This window comes from Heliangelus exortis, chromosome 2, assembly GCF_036169615.1.
Source record: "Heliangelus exortis chromosome 2, bHelExo1.hap1, whole genome shotgun sequence".
Taxonomy (NCBI): Eukaryota; Metazoa; Chordata; class Aves; order Apodiformes; family Trochilidae; genus Heliangelus; species Heliangelus exortis.
This window is the reverse complement of record NC_092423.1, coordinates 106,916,962-106,929,706: the sequence shown is the minus strand read 5'-3', so window position 1 is coordinate 106,929,706 and position 12,745 is coordinate 106,916,962. Positions and strand designations below refer to the sequence as shown.

Genomic DNA, 12,745 nt, shown 5'->3' with positions numbered 1-12,745 from the left:
TATTTAAGTAGAGTTAGTAAGATTGTAATCACTCTAATCTTTTGCTCAAAGCCAAGGAATCTGACAGAAATATTCTTTCTTCCTCCACTGTCTAGTGTAGAATCATAGAGTTTTCCATCTGTTCATCACGAGTTCTCATCAAAGCTGCTTCACATAAATACCCAAATTTCCTCTACAGTTCCACTAGTGGAAGTATTTTCCCTTGCCTGGCTCTGCTTTGGCAGACAGTGGAAAACATATCACTTGTCACCAGTATCTTCTCCCAGGCATGTTGCTGGCAGCCCCAGGGAATCTCACGTGAGAAATCATAATATTAATTCAATTAACAGAATTTCAGTCCTTTAGTCTTTTACCTTCCTTGGTCTTTACAAGTGAGTCAATGTTGTGTTTACCTATTTCATGATAGGCCCTTGATGATTTCTTTTCTTCCTGGATCACCCCCATTCTCCAAATCTGGGAGATAGCCCATCCTCTCACATCTGTTGTAATTTCTTTCTGATGTTTGTGTCTATTTTTTTCTCCTTTATAATTTCTAGGTAAGGCAAGTAAATTAATTCAACCCTTGTAAGCCACCTACATGCTAATCATACCAGTCTGCTTAAGCACTTGCTTTCCTTTTAATAAAGAGGAATGTATCCCATTCTGTATTTTTTACCCATAAACTGACTCTAATCCTGCAAGTTGCAGCATAAACAAAAATTAAGTCATCCTTAAGAAGCAAGGCTGAACCCAGTCTCACAGACAGGAGCACCAGCTTGCATGGAGCTTTGTGAAGACTTGTGCTGTATACACTTAGCTAAGATGACATTTATTCTTCACATCACATTGAGCTAGGAAGTGGGATTTTACTTATAGCACAAAACTGAGAATTTTGAAAATCTAATTTTTCTTTCTCTTAGTTTGGCTAAAAATATGTGCTACACTAGTACCTTCTTGTGTGTAGAGTAGAGCATTTACTCAGACAAAAACTGTGGAGAAAGGAAGAGCAGGAAGATGTCTTTGATTTCACTCCTTGCACTCAGTGTTTGACCTGACAGCTGTCAAATTTTTTCATAAGACAGGAAGGTTTTTTAAAAATTAAATATTTAGGCAGAAGCTTAAATGGTATCTTTGCTAGCACACACTTGTTCTGTCATTCAATCCATACATGCTATATTAAAAACCATCAAACTAAACCAAGCATGATGAGACAAAAGGTCTGGCCTGGTACAGAAGCCTCAGCTCCTACAAAAAAAACCATAATAAAGAAAGTGATGATAGAAAGAATTAGCATAGATTCCCTGTGCCTGTGCTAATTTTTTCTTGTACATGTTGTATTAAACATTTAAAAGTATACTTTCAAAAATGCATGGGGTTTTCACTGAAAAATTCTCAGTGACACTAATGGGCATCATGTGACTCATTTCCCTCACATAGATTTGAACATTCATCCTGTTCTGTGCCCTACAGTTTCACTTTGCCACTCTCTCATTATAACATCTCAGCATCTTCCAGTAGTGCTTTAAACTTTGAGAGTCAGAGTTTCCATGAGTGAGCTGTTCTTTTAATTATACTCCTATTTTTTCTTTATAACTTAGGGCTTTTAATGATTTTTACTTGTCTAAAAGCAGTTCATTCTGCTTTTGCTTTCTTTCTTTTTTGTTTTCTTTTTCTTCTTTCTTCTACAACCAAATTTACTTTAAGGACACCAAGCTCTTCACTCACAGTTGTTCATGGCTGGTCATAAGAAGTGTGTAATTTTCTAAGCTCTGTGTATGGTACTTCTGGTAAAAAACTCCTTTTTGCTGCTCTTAAGGTCAATAAACCCAAGGTCTCCTGTCTGGTGGCAAGGTTCAGTATAGGACTTTTATTTAACAACCTAAGGATTACCAGGTGTAATTTCATACAAGAGATGTATAACAGGTCATCTCAATTTGACATTTCCATTCCTTGGAAGGTTTATTGCATACAAAATATTTCTTCTAAAAACAAACAAACAAACTATCAAAATCACCTATCAAAGTCAGATATGTGATGTTTGTTTCATTTGATAGGCATATATTTTTTCACCAAAATTGTATTTTGGTTGTGGGTGACAACTTGAAAGTCTTCAAAGGGCATAGGCAGGTCTTCCTCTCTTGCCATGTTTAAATCCCAACATATAGATAGTATTAGATGGGTTAAGGTTTTGTCAACTGGCTTGGGCTATCAGTATCATCAGGAGACCATGACAGAATGAAATGGAGTCAAAAGAGACACAAGTAAAAGGAAATATCTTGCATTTTAGGAATAGAGGAATTTGTAACAGCTGTGACAATTCTAGGTACTATACAGTGAGTGGTACCACTACGCAACACCCCCAGAATTAAACTTTGCATGCATAAGGCAGCTGGTGTTCCAGTGACTGAATTTTAACAGTGTCTGTACATTTGAAAAATTTCAGCCATAATCTGTCTGATACACATGAACAATTCATATGGCACGAAGACTATCACTGTAGAATTGAGAGTGAGGTCTAGAACTATTAATAAGATTTTAATCTTTCATTACCTGAGGTGTTCAATGAAATTTTTCTTTGCTGTGAAGGAGCTGAGCAATTTAAAGAGCTGTATCATCCTTTCAAGAAAAACTAAAAGGGTAGGCAACACAAAAAGATCACATCCATACTTATACTCAGTCTATGAAATGTATAAATATTTACCGCATCTTAATGCAGTAGGAGAAAGAAAAGAAATAGTAGCTAATATTGATAATATAGTAAAAATAGAGAAAAGGTGTATGTAACTCAGATGCCACATTTTGTGAATTTAAAGACAGATTTTTTTCCCCCAGTTCCTGGAGTGGCAACAGGCTGATAACCCCTTCCCACTCCCCACCCCAACAACAGCAAAACCAGTAAAAGCCTGAGCTCTCAACATCTCCAAAAAACATGGTGTTGAAAAAGTAAGAACCTGGAAATCCAGCCTGGCACTTCAAGCTGTGGTTTTAGGCACATCTGGAAGGGCAGAGAGAAACAGATTTTTTCAGCAAAGTGACTACCTTTCAGTCACTTATAAGTCACTCAAAAATTAGGTGAACAAAGCTGATTAATATGATAAAATACTTCCAAAAAAAAAAACCAATTGTGAATGCATGTGCATCAAACAGGCCACGTAAACAGGGGACGTAAACAGAGCTAACAGAAGTAAAGATTTCTCTGCATGGTAGGGTGGAAAAGAATCCAGAACTTTTAAACCCGGGGAGCCTTTCAAAGCTATTTTTAAAAATGTTTGTTTCCTGCAGGGTTCTACTGAGCTTAATGAACCTAGTGGGCTTGGCAGGCACTCCTGCTGGCTTCTACAGCCTGTGGGAAGTGTGGTTACCCTGGAGCTCATCCATCTCCATGTCACATCTCAAAGCAGCAGCTCTACCAGATGTGCTAATGGAGCAGCTCTGCCAGCCCACTTGATAAGAACTCACATTTTTAAATTCTTTGCCTCTTAAATTACCCCTGTACACTTAAAGCTACACACATGCTAACAGACAGGTCACCTGCAAGCCTAGCAAGCATAACAGATCAATGCTTCTCAAGACATTTACATATCCCTTGCAAATCCCAGTCAAAGCAGGCATTTCGTTAATCTGAAAATATTTATGTCACAGAAAGAACTTCTGAAATTATTTCCAAGAGCATCACTACTCTTGTTTGAGCTCATGGGCTGATGTGTAGCAAACTGAATGATTAAGAATCAGGCTGACCATCACTTCATGGAAGTGGAATACAGAAATCTAAAGAGAAACTTTTTAAAAACAAACAAACAAACAATTTATTTAGGCCTGTAAATTCCTTTAGAAGTCACTAATAGCCTTACTCCTTTAATTCTACAGAGTTTTAAAATCTCACTAAAACTAAGTAAGGTTAAATCGAAGTATATAGAAGAATTGTTTTTTCTTGCCAAAGAAAAGAGAACACTAATTGTGAAGTTCATATCACAGGCAATATTACCATCATTTGAAAGATATTTAGAAAGTTAAGAAGATACCATTATTTACCCCAGAGCTGAATGTCAGATATATAAAATAATTCACTTGTAGAAAATACAATGTTACTGGGGCAAGCCTATTTGATCTCCATCTGTAAGCTCTGAAAATCTTCTTGTCCTCTCTTGCTGCTAACTACGACTTCTCTAGGATTTGGAGCACAAACTATGCATGAGCTTGACCCCTCTCCAGTGGAATCATTAGTAATATTTCAGCTGATTTCAATGCAGAGCAATCAGGTCTCATAATATATTAAAGAACCTAATCAGAAAATTTATAGAAGCATCTGTATGCTGTGAAGAGTCAACTCTGTGCAGCAATATCCCACCAGTAATTCAATCACGGAGGCTTTTCTGTCTTTCTTTTTCACACATTTATGGGAGTGTTTTAAAGCAGGTTTGGTCTCAATATCATAGGATGTAAAACTGGAAAAACACAACTAGGCAGGGAGCAATACCAGTGACTAAACTTGGAGCACTTATTGATTTACATAACCAACCCTGGGTTTTCTTAGCTTTGCTGTATTGCATGTTCCTACATTAATGCTTGAAAACCAGGGAGAAGAAACCTAATATATGTGTTTATAATGGTTGGCTTCAGAAACATATGAATATACAAGATGTATTTCAATATGGTATTTTCACTAATATGACCTAATATGTCACTGAAGAGGGGTGCAACCCAAGTCAATGTCTGAGAACACAGGATGCTTTTAAGCTCTTTCATAAACCATTTCTGTAACTCCTGTCTTGGGTTCCAGCCTATGCATTTTTTAGTTTAAGATGGTTTCACTGGACTATGAACCAAAGAGATTGCAGAGTTTGGAGACCTTTGAATAATGGGGAATACGCGAACTGAAAAATTGGATTTTTTCAAGGTTTATGGCCCAAAAGCCCAATCTGTCCCTGTTTAGCCATCTTTATCCCCTCACCCAGATTCCCTTCTTCCTATCCATTACTACAGTTAATCAAACCACTTTAGACAGAAACTGAGTTCTTTTTTGTTGTTTCAAAATGCAATAGGTTTCAACTCTATGTCTTTTTAGGAATGAAAAGCAAGCATTTTTGATCTCACAGGAAAGGAGTTTTGAAGATTGTATAACTCAAGCACCAGCAGCATGGAGACATCCGGACTTTATTTTGAACATAGTGTAATGTAGCTTATGGAAGCATCTAAAATAGGAGGGGATGCAAGCTTTTTGGGTTGTTTTTTTTTTTGGCCTTATTTTTAGTGATTGACAAATGTTTTGAGTACATTGACAATGTAAATCTGTGGGGAAAATCCACTGATATTTACTGTTCTGATTAACTGAAGGGAATTGAAACTAAAGGTTAGTTTTGGCTGCAGTAACCACAGAACTGTGGAAATCAAGATCCTTAGGACAACAAGGAAGGTGCAAAGCAAATTCACTACTGTGGACTTCAGGAGAGCAGATTTTGACCTCTTCAGGGATCTGCTTGGTAGGACACCATGGGATAAAGCCCTGGAGGGAAGGGAGGTCCAAAAGGTTGTTCAGTTTTCAAGGATCATGTCCTCCAAGCCCATGAGCAATGCATCTCAACAGAGAGGAAGGAAGATAAGAATGTCAAGAGGCCTTCATGGATGAACAAGGAGCTCCTGAACACACTTTGATGTAAGAAGAAAGTCTACAGAGTCTGGAAGCAGGGACAGGTAGCCTGGGAAGAGTACAAAGAAGTCATCTGAGCAGCCAGGGATCAGGTTAGGAAAGCTAAAGCTCAGATAGAATTAAATCTGGCCAGGGATATCTGGGTTAACAAGAAAAAGATTCTACAGGTACATCTAGAAGGAAGCAGGAGACACGATCACACAGGATGTGGGTAAGGCTGAGGTACTCAATGACTGTTTTGTCTCACTCTTCACTGCCAAGGGCTCTGGCCACAACACCCAAGATGCAGAGGTCAAAGGGAGGGGCTGGGAGAGGGAAGATCTGTCCACTGAAGGAGAAGAGTAGGTTTAAGACTATCTAAAGAAGCTGAAAGTTCATAAGTCAATGAGACCTGATGAGATTCATCTGCAGGTCCTGAGGGAACTGGTGGATGAAGTTGCAAAACTGTTTGCATCATATTTGAAAAGTTGTGGGAATCTGTTGAAGTTCCTACTACAGGTCAGTCAGTCTCTGTGCCCTGCAAGATCATGTAGCAGATCCTCCTGAATGCTCTTCTAAGGCACATGGAAAACACAGAGGTGGTTGATCCCTACCAGCATGGCTTCACCAAGTGCAAATCATGACCACTCCAAATTTGGTGGCCTCTTATGGTTGGGCTAAAGCATCACTGGATAAAGCAAGAGCAACTGACGTCATCTGCCTGGAATCTTGCAAATTCAAAACTATCCCACAAAACAGCCTGGTCTCTAAACTGGAGAGACATGGATTCAATAGTATTGACCACTCTGTTAATAACAAATTGGCTGAATGGTCACATTCATGGACAGTGGCATTTAATGAAGCCTTATGAAGTTTGCTGATGACACCAAGCTTTGTGATGTGGTTGACAAACTAGAGGGAAGGGAATTCATCCAGAGGGACCTTGGCAAGCTTGAGAAGTGGGCTGATACAAACTGCATGAAGTTCAGTAAGGCCAATTGTGAGGTCATGCCCGTGTCAAGGGGGTTGCAACTAGGCGATCTTTAAGGTTCCTTCCAACCTAAACTAATCTGTGATTCTATGAATCGAGGCTCTACTGATTTTGCTGTTATCATTATTATCTCATTTTGGACTGGGTATGATCTGAATTGAGAGGAGCTACTGATAGCAAAAATATTGACTAGAATATTTTGTCAGACGTAAATTTACACACATAAATGATCTGCATAAAAACTGTACCATTCTATCCCTCCTAAAATATATTGAGTTTTGAAAGAAATTTCAGACACCTTATCTGAACAACCCTGAGGAACAACAGACTCCTAATTTGTTCTTATTCATTATGCTTCAAGCAACACTTTAACTTTCATTTTTCTCATAAAACTTTCCCCATCTTTACAAGATTTTAAAAATGCAATAAATCAGATTAGGTCTCTTTATTTTATTTTGGCTGCTATATTCTTGGTAATTTTAACCGAAGTTATCTGAGCAGGAAGTTGTATGTCCAGGAAGAACAGTATACCAGCTATTCCAGAAAAAAAAATTAAATACTACCTTCTAGCTGAGAAGTGTGACAAATCTGTAGCTGCTACATAAAAAAAATTTGTCCATAGGAATCTGGGAGATGCCAAAGCACTTTGGACCCTCTCTGAGGTTGGAGTGAAATGTATTTACATTTTGATCACAGGCTGCTCTCCTCCATTTCCTGCCTATAGGCTCACTAAAATGCAAATGTTCACTGTTCCAGTTATGAAGACGTAAAAAAATTTCTGATACCAGAACTTATTTCATATCATTTGCTTGTAAAAGCCAAAGATACTTCCAAAAAAAAAAGGATAGATGAAATGAAAACTTGTCCCCACAAATCGTAAAAGCTAAAATAGGAAATGCTTTTTAGACATGTTGAGTGTGCTCAGCATCTCTGAAATCAGAGATTTGCGTTCTGGATTAGTTTCACTGGTTGTTGAATCAAAATACAAGTTCTGGTAGACAGCACTAAGAGGAAGAATGAGGAAATGGCTTCTGCAGTGTAGCTTTAAAACTGGGAGATTAAATCTTCAATTTATACTTTTGAATGAAAGGTAAATATCTTACAAATTCCTCAGCCTCTGAAAGCATATAAAATTCTAATGGGGAATCTAATAAAAGTTGGTAAAGACAACTTTGCCATTTTTGTGAAAAGTTTAAATTTTAATCAGACCCAGACTATTGCAAGGTGGTTTCAACAAAACTTTGTTTTGGGGAAGCACAAAAGTAGGAGAAATAAAAATCATTTAGAACCCGGGCAAGTTTCATCCTTCTATCCAACTTCTTGTCACATTAGCTTCTATTTTATGTGGTATGACTTGATATATGTGCAGCATAATTCAACAAAACAAAATGTAAAAGGATATGGAAGACAGCACGGTAGAACTTTGGAAAGGAAAAAAACCAAAAAGACAATAGAACTACTGCTATGCCTGGGGGATAATAGACCACCTCCTTCTTTTTCTTTCTAAATCGCTTTCTTCATTTCTAACTTTTTAAATCACTGAAGAATTACAGTATACTGATAGCATAATGATAATCACAAAAACTCAGCAGGACATTAACACAAAAAAAGATAAGAATGTAAAAGAGAGGCAGTTTCACAACACTGATCTACACAAATACAATCACATACCTGAATGTTCCTAACACTGCTGTTATGGATCAAAAGAAACACGGAGCTGTAGCAAAGAAGCCACGAGACAAATGCACAGGTCTTGGGAAAATGGTAACATGTTGTAACAGATTAGGTACAAGTGTTTGATAAGGCTGGGGGCTCAAAACATGAAAACTTATAAAACACTGTAGACATAAGATCTCAATTATAAAAAAAAAAAAAAAAGCATTCAGGTAGGACTGAACTATATGTCATAGGTAAAACACATAAGATGACATTCAGAAATGTAACTTTTCTTATTTATTTTAGATCCCCTGAGTATTCTGGAAAATGTGATTTAAAAACTAGCAATATAAAGCAGATTTTTATTCTCTTTAGCAAAGTTTGAATAAGGCCTCAGCCAAACAAGAAAAAAGCTTAGCCACAAAACAAGAGAAACTGGGAAACTTTCCATTGATTTCAGAGGACATTCGATTGGAGTCCCAGTAAATTGCTTTTTTACTGAATCCTTCACTGTAACAAACTGAACAGGAGAGAGGTTAATTAGACCAGAACTTGCTTTTAAGGTTTTTGGTGGGTTTGTTTATATTTTTGAAAACCAAAGTTCAATGTGTCTCTGTGATTTAAATACATGTTTTTTGTTATTTTGGTTTTTGGTGGTTTTTTAGGGTTTTTTTCCAAATTTACTTTGTTTCATTTATATGTAAAATAGAACAGCTTTCCTCCTGTCTTTTGGCAATCATCATTTTTTTCCACTCAAACAGCCTTGTATTTATTCTCTAAGAAACTATTCACTCATGTGAAAAAAAAAAACTAGCTCTTCCAATTTTCATTTAATTTTCTTTGGTATCTTGAGTGACTCAGAGATTCAATTTTTTGAAATACATTATTTTTAGTTTTGCTGCTTGAGTTGTAAGTAACACAGAAAGCAAAGACCAAAGGTGGACTAGCAAGGTACACAAATAATATTGTTTGGACACCAAAATTAAGATCTGATAAAGTAAAACTTTGCAATGTAATGTTCCTTAGTGAATCAAGATACAGATGTATTGTAGGGATAAGTCGCTGGTGATATTTTTTATTATCACACTGTGAAATGTTAGAGCTCATTTTGGTCTCCAAAAGCAAACTTATTTTGAACTATTTCCCCATTTTCCAATCTTCTCATTCACTGAGAAAGGGAAAATGAATGTAATACAGATTACACTGCAATTGCACTACAAATCTGTGCAGCTAACACCTATATATCACTTTCTTTTATCTCTCTTGAGGCAACATGAGACAGACAATTAGAATGAATTTTGGATTAATCCTTAGAGATCTACCCACATCCCAACAGTAATCCTACAAACACCTCCATGTTGCATCTCACTGTGACTCAGAAAGCTCTCCTCAATCATACATGGTCCATGATTTGCATGCCCATGACACTTCCTACCCTACCCATGAAAAATTATCAGCTTTCATACTAAATTGGGCCATCAGAAAGTCCCCATTTCTGTTTTTCTGTGTGCAATTATTATTTTTGGCTGACTGAAAGTATCAAACATCAGTAGGCGACACAAATAGTCCACACCTAGTTTAAAAGACACAATAAAGAAGACCCATCAGAGAGTGATTCATAGTATCCCACTTTTTACATATTTTTGGGAAAAGAACAGTTGTACTTTAAATATTTACCTCTTTCTCATCTTCCTCCTCCCCTTCTTGGCTGTACAAGTGATTAAAACATTAACATAACTAAATTTAAGTGAGATGAATGCCTCCCTAAAGTTCAGTGGAGAAATACCATTGAGGGCCACTGAAAGGCAGAACCGAATTGTTTCCTGATTTGATTTTAATGGACTTTTGCCAAGTGCAAATTATAATATTGTGGTGACTAATCTCATGAGTTTTTTTCTCTGTAGATCTTATGATGTCTTTTTTCAAAACTCAATTGAAAGATATTCCTTCGACCACTTCATGAAGAAAAGATATGGATTATTTTTCTCCAAAATTTTCAGCTTATTTTCCGAAGCTGCTCAGACCATTTTCTATTTTCCCCAAGAGGAAAAGATGTATTAGAATAGAAATAATATCAGGTCTATAAAAATGCTCACACTATGTTTTCCAAAGAGGCAGAAGTATTGAAAGTCAGAAAGATATTTCCACTGAAGACCAAGGAAATGTTATTATTGAGAAAAAAAGGAGTCAGGGAAAGAGGCAAAGAGTAGGAGACTTCCCCTTATATCTGCAGATGTAGCTATGAAGTCCTTACATCACCTGTATCAGGTGATACAGGTGTGTATCAGTGGGAACTGAGAATATGACAGGAGGCAATGACATGAGTGGTCTGGAAAGAGTAAAATACAAAAACCAAACATGCAGACTGCATCTACAATATGAATGCAGTGAGTGGATAAAATAACAGGTATTCCAAAATTTATCTTACTTTTCCTGCAAGACGGATGTATAACCTACTCAAATAAAATTATTTATGTCTACATGGTATTGCCTTCCTGCAACCTACAACTTTTGTTACCTTTTATGACATCAATAAGCCCTTATTTATTTTGTTCCCTAAATTGTTCTTTTATGATTACTGAAATTCTGTTCTCTTTAGAGTGGTAATAAGGGGTCTGTGCCACTTCTGCTGTGGGAGTGCAGGTTTTCTGTGTTCATTCCAAACAGTTCTCACTTCTGATGTATTCATTTACTGCTTCTGTCTTTTGGGGGACTTATTGTTTCCTTTTAAAGACTATTTCTTAAGATAGGTCTCTTCAAAACAAGCATTCCAGTTCTTTTTCAGGTTTCTTCTTTGAGGTATGTGGTCAAGGCAGAGAAAAGACACAGTATGACTGTCATTCGCAGCACTATTCTGCCTGGTGTCAAACACCAAAGCTTAAGATTTGTTTTCAGCACAAGTTCTCTGATACCTGGGGAGATCTGACACCAAGGAAGGAACCTTAGCAGGTAACATTTTGCACCTTACTCCATTTCTCTCCATCAAACAAACCAGCAAGGGGTTCAGAAACTATTCCTTGGAGTCCTGAATAAAATGTTGAAGATATTAGCTCTCCCTATCTGTCTTTATCAGTCGTTTATTCCAAAACCACACACAAAAAAAAAAGTTTCATGGTGTTTCTGTTAGCTAGGGAACTTTTTGTCAGTGGAACAAGACAGGTGGTCTGAATGGAAAATCAGGTTTGAAGCTACAGTGTTTCATTTCTGACATTTTTCAAGGAAAAAAGTCCCTTTGGCTAAGTTTTTACAGCTTCATGTATGACATTTTGTCATTATATTTGACTTAAGATTGAGTGCCATTTCTACCAGGGAAAAAAAAGAAATATGTCAGGGAAGCATCCATGGGAGCAGCTCTCTGTTCTAAGGGATATTTAAATACTGTTCTTGTCAATGCTTAAGACTGAAATACACAGAATACCAACAGACTATTGAGATTACTAAAATTTTTAAAAATAAGAATTGCACCATATACTTTTGAAAACTTTTTTTTTTTTTTTTTAATTCTAACTACATTTTCCATAGAGAACACTATAGACAAAGAGCTAGAGATAAAGACTAAAAGTTGTAAAAAAAAAACAAATTACCCCAACATAAAAAGACATCTGGTCTTCAAATTAAATGTATATTCTGTACTAAGAAGCACAATCTTTATAAAAAAGTCCTGATAAATTACTTTTAGTCTAAGCTAAGTTATTAAGTCTAAATAATCAAAGTTAAAAAGGAAAAGTGTGACCACTTAAAGGACTGCCAAGGAGGAAGTGTCCCAGACTTCGCAGCTCCCCTTGATTCATAAGGGCCAAAAATCCAGAAAAGATTGTCCTGTGCTTATTGTACTAACCTTGAAACCTGGCTGGCCAAAATTAAATGGCCTTGCTTACCCTAATAATAACTGAGATACCACGGAAAGCTGATATATTGCTTTTAAAATGTTCACCTTCACAGAAAAGTAAGGTTATTTTTCCCCTTACTAGTGACTAGGCAAATATATAGATTTTCCATAGATTAAGTAGACAGATGAACAAGATCATGGTGTGCTGAGCAGGATTTTAGTTTTACCTCAAAGGGTGACACAGTTCAAGATAAGTATGACAAAAAAAAAAGTTTTGACATTTCCCCAATGTCTGGATCATGGGAACTTTGACTTTTCAACTTGTACTTGTGAAAGACCAAGACACAGTTTCAAGTTTCAGAACTGAGATGGCCAGTTCTCTGTTTCTTTGTACAGTAGCCCTGTGATCAGTATGATCTGTAGAAGATTCACTTTCATTTCTCTCATTCTCCTAAAGAGATTTGAAAAAGCATTTGCTTGACTTTTTTAACCATCAGGCTATATATTAAATGTAAATCCAATGAGTGGATGGATGCTTCTTGTACGTTTTTATTCTTGCTTGGTGTAATGATACACATCATGTTGCATGCATGAAATATTTTTATTAGGAGGAAAATTATTGGGGTTCAATCACAGTGTCCTGGTTTGGGCCAGGATAAAGGTG

The 12,745-nt window shown here is 36.7% G+C and overlaps 1 long non-coding RNA gene across 1 annotated transcript in view; it reads left to right on the top strand.

The window, feature by feature from the left end:
* LOC139793156 (uncharacterized) overlaps positions 1–12,745 on the top strand; it is a 569,166-nt gene that overhangs the window by 468,040 nt on the left and 88,381 nt on the right. The gene's annotated exons all lie outside the window — the stretch shown is intronic.